A 12,202-nucleotide genomic window follows, 5' to 3' on the forward strand; every position below is an offset into this window, starting at 1 on the left:
TAAGAGGATGCACATTAAGCTTTACTTTGTAAACCTCGGCTGAAGTTAAGGTGAAGTGAAAAGGAAACAGACACAACTATTCTGGAAAGCAAAATACTTGGGTGGAGTGTTAAAAGCCTCAAAGAAAATAATAGTTGGCAGGTCAAATGGCCATGAAGTTGGAAGTCAAATACAAAACTCAGCTGAAGAGATGTTAGAAATCTGACAAGCCAAATAGTCCACAAAGATAAGAGACACAACATCGTTTCCTTTCTTCAAATGACAACTACTTCGAAGTTTCCTTTGGCAGATACCTGAATTTTGCTCCAGATTCTTGAGAGTTTTTACTGGGCATTCATATTTCAAAATATATGTTCCCTTTGGCACTAACGTATGTATTTTATGTATGAATTTATTGAAGAATATTAAATGTTACTGGCCTACTTAGATATAGGTATTTTATAAATATTTATGCATAGCTCTCATTGCACATGGTATTTTTATAAGTACAAATAATATGTATATATTAAATACCACATGAAAATTTCCTTTTGCACACACATTCTTTACACGTGTCTTGTGTGTAAACATTTTTTTTTTTCATTTTGCTCTGTTGTTAGATGCTGTTAATAACAATTTATTTCCACATGACTAAGTAACTTTTTTTATATCTTGTGCAAATACAGAGTGGCAGTTTTTTGAGGTAGCAATTTTATTCCCAAGTCCCATTTTCCCTTTACTACACTGTTCTTCAACTCCTAAAGACTTTCCCTCTCTACCCTTTCTTCATGAGACTTCACTTCTGGGCTCTAAACCATTAATCCCAAACCTACCCCTTCAGGGGCCTAGTGGTGCTGATTTAATTTATCCTGGCTTCTTTGCCATTCCACATTATTTATTTGCGTTGAACATCTTGGTACTGAACATCTCCAGTGAGGGAGAATGCCCTTGTATAGTGGATTATCCTTCCAAGCTAGGCATTTCCTGTACTATGATGGTTTTTAGGTTTGATGGATTTTTATTTCAATATGGAAGAGAGGGGAAAACTGCTTTAGGAAGATTTTAAAGATTTGGAGATTCTGCTTTGGGTTACAAAAAAGTTTAGCGCCTTGAAAAATAGGTGGTTACCTTAGAAAACTAACTGAGACTAAGCAAGTGGACATAGAGAAGATATTTTGATCAGGTTCAATTAATGCACTTGTATCTGTAGAGCAAGCCTCTGGCAGGCCAACAGTGAGCTATTTTTCTATTAGTCCCTGCCATGGGAGAAGAACTGAGAAGTGTCAGCGGAACCCTCCCATCTATTTAGGGGGCAGAGAGCAACAAGCCAGTGTATGCAAACAAGTGCAGACTCAAATATTCTAGCCTGTTGCCATTAAGTATAATCCTGGGCCCAGCAGCACCAAGCCTCACTCTGGAGCTACTGAGTTGGAATCTTCATTTTAATGAAATGTAGATATTTTGTGTGCACATTTGGTGTGTGAGAAGCACGGGTCAAAGGGTGTGGATCTCAGTCTTTTAAATCACAGACTCATTTTAAAATCTCCTGTGACTTATGAACACTCTTATGAAAACGTGAAGGGAGAATTACACAAACACTTTTGCATTCAATTTTAGGGTTCCCCCAAATGCTAATCTGTTAATAATGAGGAAGTCCTAAGTAAAACCTCCAGTCATAGTGCCAGAGGGGCTGCTGAGTGTCAGCCAGAAGAGTTAGGGGAGGATTCTTTCAGGAGGCAGAGCTTAAGTAAGTTTTGAAACATAACAGAGACTGAACAGGGAGAGGAGTCAAGAAGGACATTTCAGGTGGGAGAAATGCCTGGGTAAATCGGTCCAGAAGAGAAAACAACAGACATGTATTTCTACACAGAGTAAGGGGAAGGTCAATGAGGAGACTGCAGTTTGATAGCAGGGTTTCCTTGCAATTCATTTTCACTGTCTGGACCTCTAAGAAAATGAGACTGGACTGTGGGTTCAGTGCCTCTTCCACTTGTGGAGGCGGGGGGTGGGGGGCACCAGGAACCTTCTGATATGTGGTTCTGTTAACAGGTAACACCTCATTTCCAGTGCTCAGTTCTTCCTCTCGGTGGACCTTGGCCACGTGGCCCCCAGGCTTTTCCAGGAACTCCAGCACCCCTGGGGCACTCCATCTGCCTGGGTGCTTCTTCCTCAGGTAACAGAAAGGGTCTTTTAAAGTCATTATTCAAATGAGACGTCAGAGAGACTCTGTCCCTCTAGAATAGCAGCCTCACCCACCTTCCTTTTTCTTGCTCAAAGCAGGAAGAATTTCATTACTTGACATTACATTATATTTACTTATAGATTCATTTATGGCCTTTTTTTCTCTAATGTATTCTCTTTGTTTGCTATTGTAGCTTCAGTTCAGTTCAGTACAGTTCAGTCGCTCAGTCGTGTCTGACTCTTTGCGACCCCATGAATCGCAGCACGCCAGGCCTCCCTGTCCATCACCAACTCCCAGAGTTCACTCAGACTCACGTCCATTGAGTCAGTGATGCCATCCAGCCATCTCATCCTCTGTCATCCCCTTCTCCTCCTGCCCCCAATCCCTCCCAGCATCACAGTCTTTTCCAATGAGTCAACTCTTCACATGAGGTGGCCAAAGTACTGGAGTTTCAGCTTCAGCATCATTCCTTCCAAAGAAATCCCAGGGCTGATCTCCTTCAGAATGGACTGGTTGGATCTCCTTGCAGTCCAAGGGACTCTCAAGAGTCTTCTCCAACACCACAGTTCAAAAGCATCAATTCTTCAGCGCTCAGCTTCTTGACAGTCCAAATCTCACATCCATACATGACCACAGGAAAAACCATAGCTTTGACTAGACGAGCCTTTGTTGGCAAAGTAATGTCTCTGCTTTTGAATATGCTATCTGGGTTGGTCATAACTTTCCTTCCAAGGAGTAAGCATCTTTTAATTTCACGGCTGCAGTCACCATCTGCACTGATTTTGGAGTCCAGAAAAATAAAGTCTGACAGTGTTTCCACTGTTTCCCCATCTATTTCCCATGAAGTGATGGGACCAGATGCCATGATCTTCGTTTTCTGAATGGTGAGATTTAAGCCAACTTTCATCAAGAAGCTTTTTAGTTCCTCTTCACTTTCTGCCATAAGGGTAGTGTCATCTGCATATCTGAGGTTATTGATATTTCTCCCGGCTTGTGCTTGATTCCAGCTTGTGCTTCTTCCAGCCTAGCGTTTCTCATGATGTACTCTGCATATAAGTTAAATAAGCAGGGTGATAATATACAGCCTTGACGTACTCCTTTTCCTATTTGGAACCAGTCTGTTGTCCCATGTCCAGTTCTAACTGTTGCTTCCTGACCTGCATACAGATTTCTCAAGAGGCAGATCAGGTGGTCTGGTATTCCCATCTCTTTCAGGATTTTCCACAGTTTATTGTGATCCACACAGTCAAAGGCTTTGGCATAGTCAATGAAGCAGAAATAGATGTTTTTCTGGAACTCTCTTGCTTTTTCCATGATCCAGCAGATGTTGGCAATTTGATCTCTGGTTCCTCTGCCTTTTCTAAAACCAGCTTGAACATCAGGAAGTTCACGGTTCACATATTGCTGAAGCCTGGCTTGGAGAATTTTGAGCACTACTTTACTAGCATGTGAGATGAGTGCAATTGTGTGGTAGTTTGAGCATTCTTTGGCATTGCCTTTCTTTGGGATTGGAATGAAAACTGACCTTTTCCAGTCCTGTGGCCACTGCTGAGTTTTCCAAATTTGCTGGCATATTGAGTGCAGCACTTTCACAGCATCATCTTTCAGGATTTGGAATAGCTCAACTGGAATTCTATCACCTCCACTAACTTTGTTCGTAGTGATGCTTTCTAAGGCCCACTTGACTTCACATTCTAGGATGTCTGGCTCTAGGTCAGTGATCACACCATCGTGATTATCTGGGTCGTGAAGACCTTTTTTGTACAGTTCTTCTGTGTATTCTTGCCACCTCTTCTTAATATCTTCTGCTTCTGTTAGGTCCATACCATTTCTACATACCTAAAATGGGGCCTGGCACATAGTTAGTTCAGTTCAGTCGCTCAGTTGTGTCTGATTCTTTGCGACCCCATGAATCCCAGCATGCCAGGCCTCCCTGTCCATCACCAACTCCTGGAGTTCACTCAGACTCACGTCCATCGAGTCAGTGATGCCATCCAGCCATCTCATCCTCTGTTGTCCCCTTCTCCTCCTGCCCCCAATCCCTCCCAGCATCAGAGTCTTTTCCAATGAATCAACTCTTCCCATGAGGTGGCCAAAGTACTGGAGTTTCAGCTTCAGCATCATTCCTTCCAAAGAAATCCCAGGGCTGATCTCCTTCAGAATGGACTGGTTGGATCTCCTTGCAGTCCAAGGGACTCTCAAGAGTCTTCTCCAACACCACAGTTCAAAAGCATCAATTCTTCGGCACTCAACTTTCTTCACAGTCCAACTTTCACATCCATACATGACCACTGGAAAAACCATAGCCTTGACTAGAGAAACCTTTCTTGACAAAGTAATGTCTCTGCTTTTGAATATGGTATCTAGGTTGGTCATAACTTTCCTTCCAGGGAGTAAGCGTCTTTTAATTTCATGGCTGCAGTCACCATCTGCAGTGATTTTGGAGCCCCCAGAAATAAAGTCTGACACTGTTTCCACTGTTTCCCCATCTATTTCCCATGAAATGATGAGACCGGGTGCCATGATCTTCATTTTCTGAATGTTGAGCTTTAAGCCAACTTTTTCACTCTCCTCTTTCACTTTCATCAAGTTTTTAGTTCCTCTTCACTTTCTGCCATAAGGGTGGTGTCATCTGCATATCTGAGGTTATTGATATTTCTCCTGGCAATCTTGATTCCAGCTTGTGTTTCTTCCAGTCCAGCGTTTCTCATGATGTACTCCGCATATGAGTTAAATAAGCAGGGTGACAATATATAGCCTTGATGTACTCCTTTTCCTATTTGGAACCAGTCTGTTGTTCCATGTCCAGTTCTAACTGTTGCTTCCTGACCTGCATATAGGTTTCTCAAGAGGCAGATCAGGTGGTCTGGTATTCCCATCTCTTTCAGAATTTTCCACAGTTTATTGTGATCCACACAGTCAAAGGCTTTGGCATAGTCAATAAAGCAGAAATAGATGTTTTTCTGGAACTCTCTTGCTTTTTCCATGATCCAATGGATGTTGGCAATTTGATCTCAGGGTACTCAATAAATATATATTGAATAAGTGACCCCTTGACTACAACCAGTGAAGAATGTAAAAGCCATGTTCACAAACTCCATAACTCCACAAATAGTAATGTATGAAACATTCCTGAAATATACCACACATATGCTGAGACTGTTTTCAACCACTTTTCTTTAGTCTAGATGAACAAGAAATACTAAACACATGGAACATTTTAAGTCCTGAAATTCAAACATTTAAAAGCAAGGCTTACAAAAAATGTCTTTATAGTCCATGTATAATGCATAACTATTTCTCTTGTAGCAAAGCTGAAACATGCTGGTGTGTACTCAGCTGGGGTTTTCCTCCAAAATGCCACATTCCGACTGAATTCATATGTACTGTATCTTCTCGATTATCCCAAGTTTGATTTAAGGAAAAATGTAAGAGAAACTGAAAGTTTAGAACATTTTGAACAAGAATGTCCTTATACCTGGAGGATTCCTCTCCTTGCTACCCAAATAGAATTGCACCAGTCCTGGAAATAAAGTTAATCTGTGCTAATGAATTTGACTGAACAGCTGCCAAAAATTAAGGAATTTTCTAACCAGTGATTTCCCTGTAAATAAAGAACGTCAGGTCACATCTTGGTTAGGAGATTTCAGTTTCACCTAATCAAATGCAGCAGGAAATGGTATATATGAGACAGTGTGAGCATGCAGACTACAGTCCTAGCATACAGCTCTGAGCAGGTTAGACAGTGAACCACCAAATCCTAGGACTCTTGGTATTTGAAATTGCTTTTGAACTCAGGCAGCACCGATTTTATTTGTGGATAAGACCTTCAAATATAGATGCATACTCAGTTTTGATTGTTGATTGGAAACCAGTGACTAATAAATAGCATTACCTAACACTGCACAGAAGAACTGTACAGAAAAGATCTTCACAACCCAGATAATCACGATGGTGTGATCACTTATCTAGAGCCAGACATCCTGGAATGTGAAGTCAAGTGGGCCTTAGAAAGCATCACTACGAACAAAGTTAGTGGAGGTGATAGAATTCCAGTTGAGCTATTCCAAATCCTGAAAGATGATGCTGTGAAAGTGCTGCACTCAATATGCCAGCAAATTTGGAAAACTCAGCAGTGGCCACAGGACTGGAAGAGGTCAGTTTTCATTCCAATCCCAAAGAAAGGCAATGCCAAAGAATGCTCAAACTACCACACAATTGCACTCATCTCACATGCTAGTAAAGTAGTGCTCAAAATTCTCCAAGCCAGGCTTCAGCAATATGTGAACCGTGAACTTCCTGATGTTCAAGCTGGTTTTAGAAAAGGCAGAGGAACCAGAGATCAAATTGCCAACATCTGCTGGATCATGGAAAAAGCAGGAGAGTTCCAGAAAAACATCTATTTCTGCTTTATTGACTATGCCAAAGCCTTTGACTGTGTGGATCACAATAAACTGTGGAAAATCCTGAAAGAGATGGGAATACCAGACCACCTGATCTGCCTCTTGAGAAATCTGTATGCAGGTCAGGAAGCAACAGTTAGAACTGGACATGGGACAACAGACTGGTTCCAAATAGGAAAAGGAGTACGTCAAGGCTGTATATTGTCACCCTGTTTTTTTAACTTCTATGCAGAGTACATCATGAGAAATGCTGGACTGGAAGAAACACAAGCTGGAATCAAGATTGCCAGGAGAAATATCAATAACCTCAGATATGCAGATGACACCACCCTTATGGCAGAAAGTGAAGAGGAACTCAAAAGCCTCTTGATGAAAGTGAAAGTGGAGAGTGAAAAAGTTGGCTTAAAGCTCAACATTCAGAAAACGAAGATCATGGCATCTGGTCCCATCACTTCATGGAAATAGACGGGGAAACAGTGGAAACAGTGGCAGACTTTATTTCTGGGGGCTCCAAAATCACTGCAGATGGTGACTGCAGCCATGAAATTAAAAGACGCTTACTCCTTGGAAGGAAAGTTATGACCAACCTAGATAGCATATTCAAAAGCAGAGACATTACCTTGCCAACAAAGGTTTGTCTAGTCAAGGCTATGGTTTTTCCAGTGGTTATGTATGGATGTGAGAGTTGGACTGTGAAGAAGGCTTGGTGCCAAAGAATTGATCCTTTTGAATTGTGGTGTTGGAGAAGACTCTTGAGAGTCCCTTGGACTGCAAGGAGATCCAACCAGTCCATTCTGAAGGAGATCAGCCCCGGGATTTCTTTGGAAGGAATGATGCTGAAGCTGAAACTCCAGTACTTTGGCCACCTCATGGGAAGAGTTGACTCATTGGAAAAGACTGTGATGCTGGGAGGGATTGGGGGCAGGAGGAGAAGGGGATGACAGAGGATGAGATGGCTGGATGGCATCACTGACTCAATGGACGTGAGTCTGAGTGAACTCTGGGAGTTGGTGATGGACAGGGAGGCCTGGCGTGCTGTGATTCATGGGGTTGCAAAGAGTCGGACACAACTGAGCAACTGATCTGATCTGAACACTGCAGATGGTGATTGCATGAAATTAAAAGACGCTTACTCGTTCGAAGGAAAGGTATGACTAACCTAGATAGCATATTAAAAAGCATAGATATTACTTTGCCAACAAAAGTCCGTCTAGTCAAGGCTATGGTTTTTCCAGTGATCATGTATGGATGTGAGAGTTGGACTGTGAGGAAAGCTGAGTGCCAAAGAATTGATGCTTTTGAACTGTGGTGTTGGAGAAGACTCTTGAGAGTCCCTTGGACTGCAAGGAAATCCAACCAGTCAATCCTAAAGGAAATCAATACTGAATATTCATTGGAAGGACTGATGCTGAAGCTGAACCTCTAATGCTTTGGCTACCTCATGTGAAGACTTGACTCATTGGGAAAGACCCTGATGCTGGGAGGGATTGGGAACAGGAAGAGAAAGGGACAACAGAGGATAAGATGGCTGGATGGCATCACCGACTCGACGCACATGAGTCTGAGTGAACTCCAGGAGTTGGTGATGGACAGCGAGGCCTGGCGTGCTGCGATTCATGGGGTTGCAGACAATCAGACACGACTGAGCGACTCAACTGAACTGAACCGAACTGCATACTTAAATGGTCTTCCAGGCTTAAAAAAAGAAAAAGAAAAACACTTTGACATTCATCTCTTTTCTTTCTTATCTTAGGTTATTTGTCCATGTTGGGTAGGTGAGGCCCTTAGGACTGGTTTACGCTTTGTCTCTTTCCAGAAGGGATTCAAGGCAACTTAAAAGACTTTGTGTGTAATGAGGAGTCATTCCTATTATGTTCTTTGTGATAGGTTCTTTCTCTGAATAGCTGTATGTCTCCCTCCTTAGATTCTTTCAAGCCTTTGCTTAAATCTTAGCTCCCCAGAGGCCTTCAACATGTCCTATATATATATATCGGCCTTCCATCTCCAAACATTCTGCATCTGCAGATTCAACCAACTATGGATTGAAAATATTCTGCTTCCCTGCATGCATGTGTGCTAAGTCGCTTCAGTCATGTCCGACTCTTTGCGACCCTAAGGACTGGTAACCCATCAGGCTCCTCTGTCCATGGGATTCTCTAAGCAAGAATACTGGAGTGGGTTGCCATGCTCTCCTCTAGGGGCCCTTCCTGACTCAAGGAACAAACCTGTGTCTCCTGAATTGCAGGGGGATTCTTTACCACTGAGCCGCTGGGGAAGTCCATTCTGCTGTCCTAGAGAGTTCCAATAAGTAAAACTTTAATTTTCCATACACTGACAACTATTTACATAGCGTTTATGTTTTCTTAGATATTACAATTAATCTATAGATGATTTAAAGTATACAGGAGGATGTGTATTGGTTATATACAAATACTATGCCATTTTATATAAAGAACTCAAGCATCCTGTGATTTTGGGATTTTTAGGGAGAACTGAAACTAATACCTACGATTGACTGTATAAAATATCACTAATGGCCCTTTCTATCTCTTTACCCCTCTTGACTCATAGCACTTACCATTCAACATATTGTATATTTCTTGATTATCTCCTCTACCCAACCTCACTAGAATATAAGCTCCATGAGGGTGAAAGCTTTGCTTGTTTTATTCACTGCTGCATCCCAACAATTTGATCAGTGTTTGGCACATAGTAGAGACTTAATGAATATTTGTTGAGTGAGTAAATGCATACCTTCTCAAAACTTAGTACAAATACCTGGCACATGATAAGTATTTGTTGAATAAGACAATGCTTTATTGAATGAATTAGAGAAAGGTGTGTGATTCATTCAAGGTCATGCAGACAGTGATAACTTGGCTTGTATAGATTTCAGGGTGGCCTGGTGTGCTACAGACCATGGGATTGCAGAGTTGGATACGACTTAGCAACTGAACAACATCGATTTCAATCCCTGCTAGTGTTTTCTCTGGTGTCTCTTCATTTATATACTGGGTAGCAAATCCAAACTGTTATATTGTCAAAGTTTCTTTTCTCATCCAATTTGGTACCTGCCAAAATGAACACTGTACGGCTATGACAGTGATTATAAAGTGAGAAGAAAGTAAAATTTTGTCTGTTAATGTTCCTGGCTAGTAAGAAAATGAAAAAAGAGAGAGGAAGAGAGAGGTCGTCAATGATGCCTCCATTTCTCCTGCTTCCCTACATGCAGTCAGGAACTTATGTGGAGGGACAGGTACGCATATACCTCTCCCCAGCACAGGCACTAAATATATTCCTGCCCTCCAGGGACTTGATGTCCTCACCGTCCCTCTCTCTATCACCTTTCTTATTTTACACAGTGTCACAAGTCCTGTGCATAAAGGCAGAGCAACTCCTAGAGGTTTATTACAGGTCACTGAATTTGGACTCCCACGCAGAAAACCAGGAAATCTGCCATGGGGGGCACCCCGGACTCTCCTTGCATTTACTTCACAGACAACATTCCATCAGGATGTTTGAAAACCACAGCTGACAATAATCTCTTTTAGGACCCCGAGGTCACTTAGGCTCAAGCTCAGGGCCATCTGCCACACCTCACTCTGCTGATGGACTGGACTCGTCAGCACATCTCTCCCACCTGCCGTTGTGGACGTTCGGAAGCCCACTCATTAGAATTTGTCCTCAACCCTCTAGAAGCAATCGTTCCTTGGAGAGGATAATAATAGATAGATGCAGCCTTGAGCTGCCTGACTGCCGACTGAACTGGAGCAGGTGGAAAGGGGAGCCCTTTCACACATTCAACACGAGTTTACTGGGGGCCCAACCTGTGCCAAGGAACTGGGCCAGTAACATTGGCACTGCTCTCAGGCTGACTTATTTTTCCTTCATCTTTCCAAACCTGCCTGAGTGAATGTGAAAACTGTTCTAAAGGTCTTCACCTTAACCTTCCTGGGACATCTAGATGCCCTTGACTGGGGTCCAGTCGTTTGTCTGGCAGAAGTACATGTTATGCAAGTTAGGCACCCACACAAGAGTTAACACGTGGTGCCCCTAAGCTTTGCACCTAATCCCAGAAATGCTGGGAGACTTACACAGCGAGCACTGGATGCTGAGCTTTCTCAAAGGTAGCCATCTCCTTTGTGGTGATGGTTGAGTCACTAAGTCATGTCCAACTCTCGCAGGCCCACGGACTTAGCCTGCCAGGCTCCTCTGTCCAGGGGATTTCCCAGGCAAGAAGACTGGAGCGGGTGCCATTTCTTTCTCCAGGGGATCTGCCCTATCCAGGGATTGAACCTGGGTCTCCTGCATTGGCAGGCAGATTCTTTACCACTGAGCCACCAGGGAAGCCCAATCTCTGTTCCTAGAGTGGTCCAAGACTTCCTTTTTGGTTTGTAAAGTCCTATTTTAAATTGTTTCTAATTGTGAATCTGTCTAGAAACAAAGATGAGAGTTGTGAGCATTGTTTCATTATGTTGTAACTCTCAGGACCTGCTGCATAAGTCTGATTGTTAGGGAATATGACCCTACATTCTTATTGTTATGCAACTTGTTCATGTTGAACACAGGAGTGTAAGTCTCCATGACAGGTACAAAAAAGAATATGCCCTCTACACTCGTTACCCTCCAGGGTTCTTGGCTTCCTTAATCAGTAGAAATTGATCAGAGGCCACACAAGAAATTCAGGCAAGGCTTTCTTGGGGTGAGAACAAACAATGGGTTCCCTTGCTTGCTTCTCTTGGGGAGGGGTGGGGAGTGGCAAGCTGTTCCTATGTTGGAGGAGGGCAGTAGCTGGTTCAGGAGTCCTGCTAAAAGGTGGCCTAGGTGGTTTTCCCACCTTTTAGGTGGTGGTGTGTGTACGGGGCATGTGCTTTTGGGTTCTTCAGAACTGGCAGTTGGGTGTTTTGGTCTCTTTGTATCTTTTGTCCAAAATTTGCTCCAACTGGGTGGTTATTTTTGGTCCCATACAGTTTCTTTGTATTTTGTTGCTTCGGGTGCTGCAGGTATATTTTGCCTTTGGTGCAAAGCATTGCAGCACTGCAGCAAAGGGTCCTCTGCCCCAGGCCTGGCTCACAATTTAGTTTAAAATTTTGTAGAGGTGATAAAGCAAGTACACAAGTAACTATAATACAAGACAATATATGATAAATGTCATCAACTCTATGACATTTTCCAATGCCAAATAGGGTTGTGGAAAATTCTGAAAGAGATGGGAATACCAGACCACCCGACCTGCCTCTTGAGAAACCTATATGCAGGTCAGGAAGCAACAGTTAGAACTGGACATGGAACAACAGACTGCTTCCAAATAGGAAAAGGAGTACTTCAAAGCTGTATATTGTCACCCTGCTTATTTAACTTATATGCAGAGTACATCCAGTGAAGGCGATGGCACCCCACTCCAGTACTCTTGCCTGGAAAATCCCATGGACAGAGGAGCCTGGTAGGTTGCAGTCCATGGGATTGCTAAGAGTCAGACATGACTGAGCGACTTCACTTTCACTTTTCACTTGCATGCATTGGAGAAGGAAATGGCAACCCACTCCAGTGTTCTTGCCTGGAGAATCCTGGGGATGGCGAAGCCTGGTGGGCTGCCATCTATGGGGACACACAGAGTCGGACACGACTGAAGCTGCTT

Source organism: Bos indicus x Bos taurus, chromosome 11 (assembly GCF_003369695.1).
Source record: "Bos indicus x Bos taurus breed Angus x Brahman F1 hybrid chromosome 11, Bos_hybrid_MaternalHap_v2.0, whole genome shotgun sequence".
Lineage (NCBI taxonomy): Eukaryota > Metazoa > Chordata > Mammalia > Artiodactyla > Bovidae > Bos > Bos indicus x Bos taurus.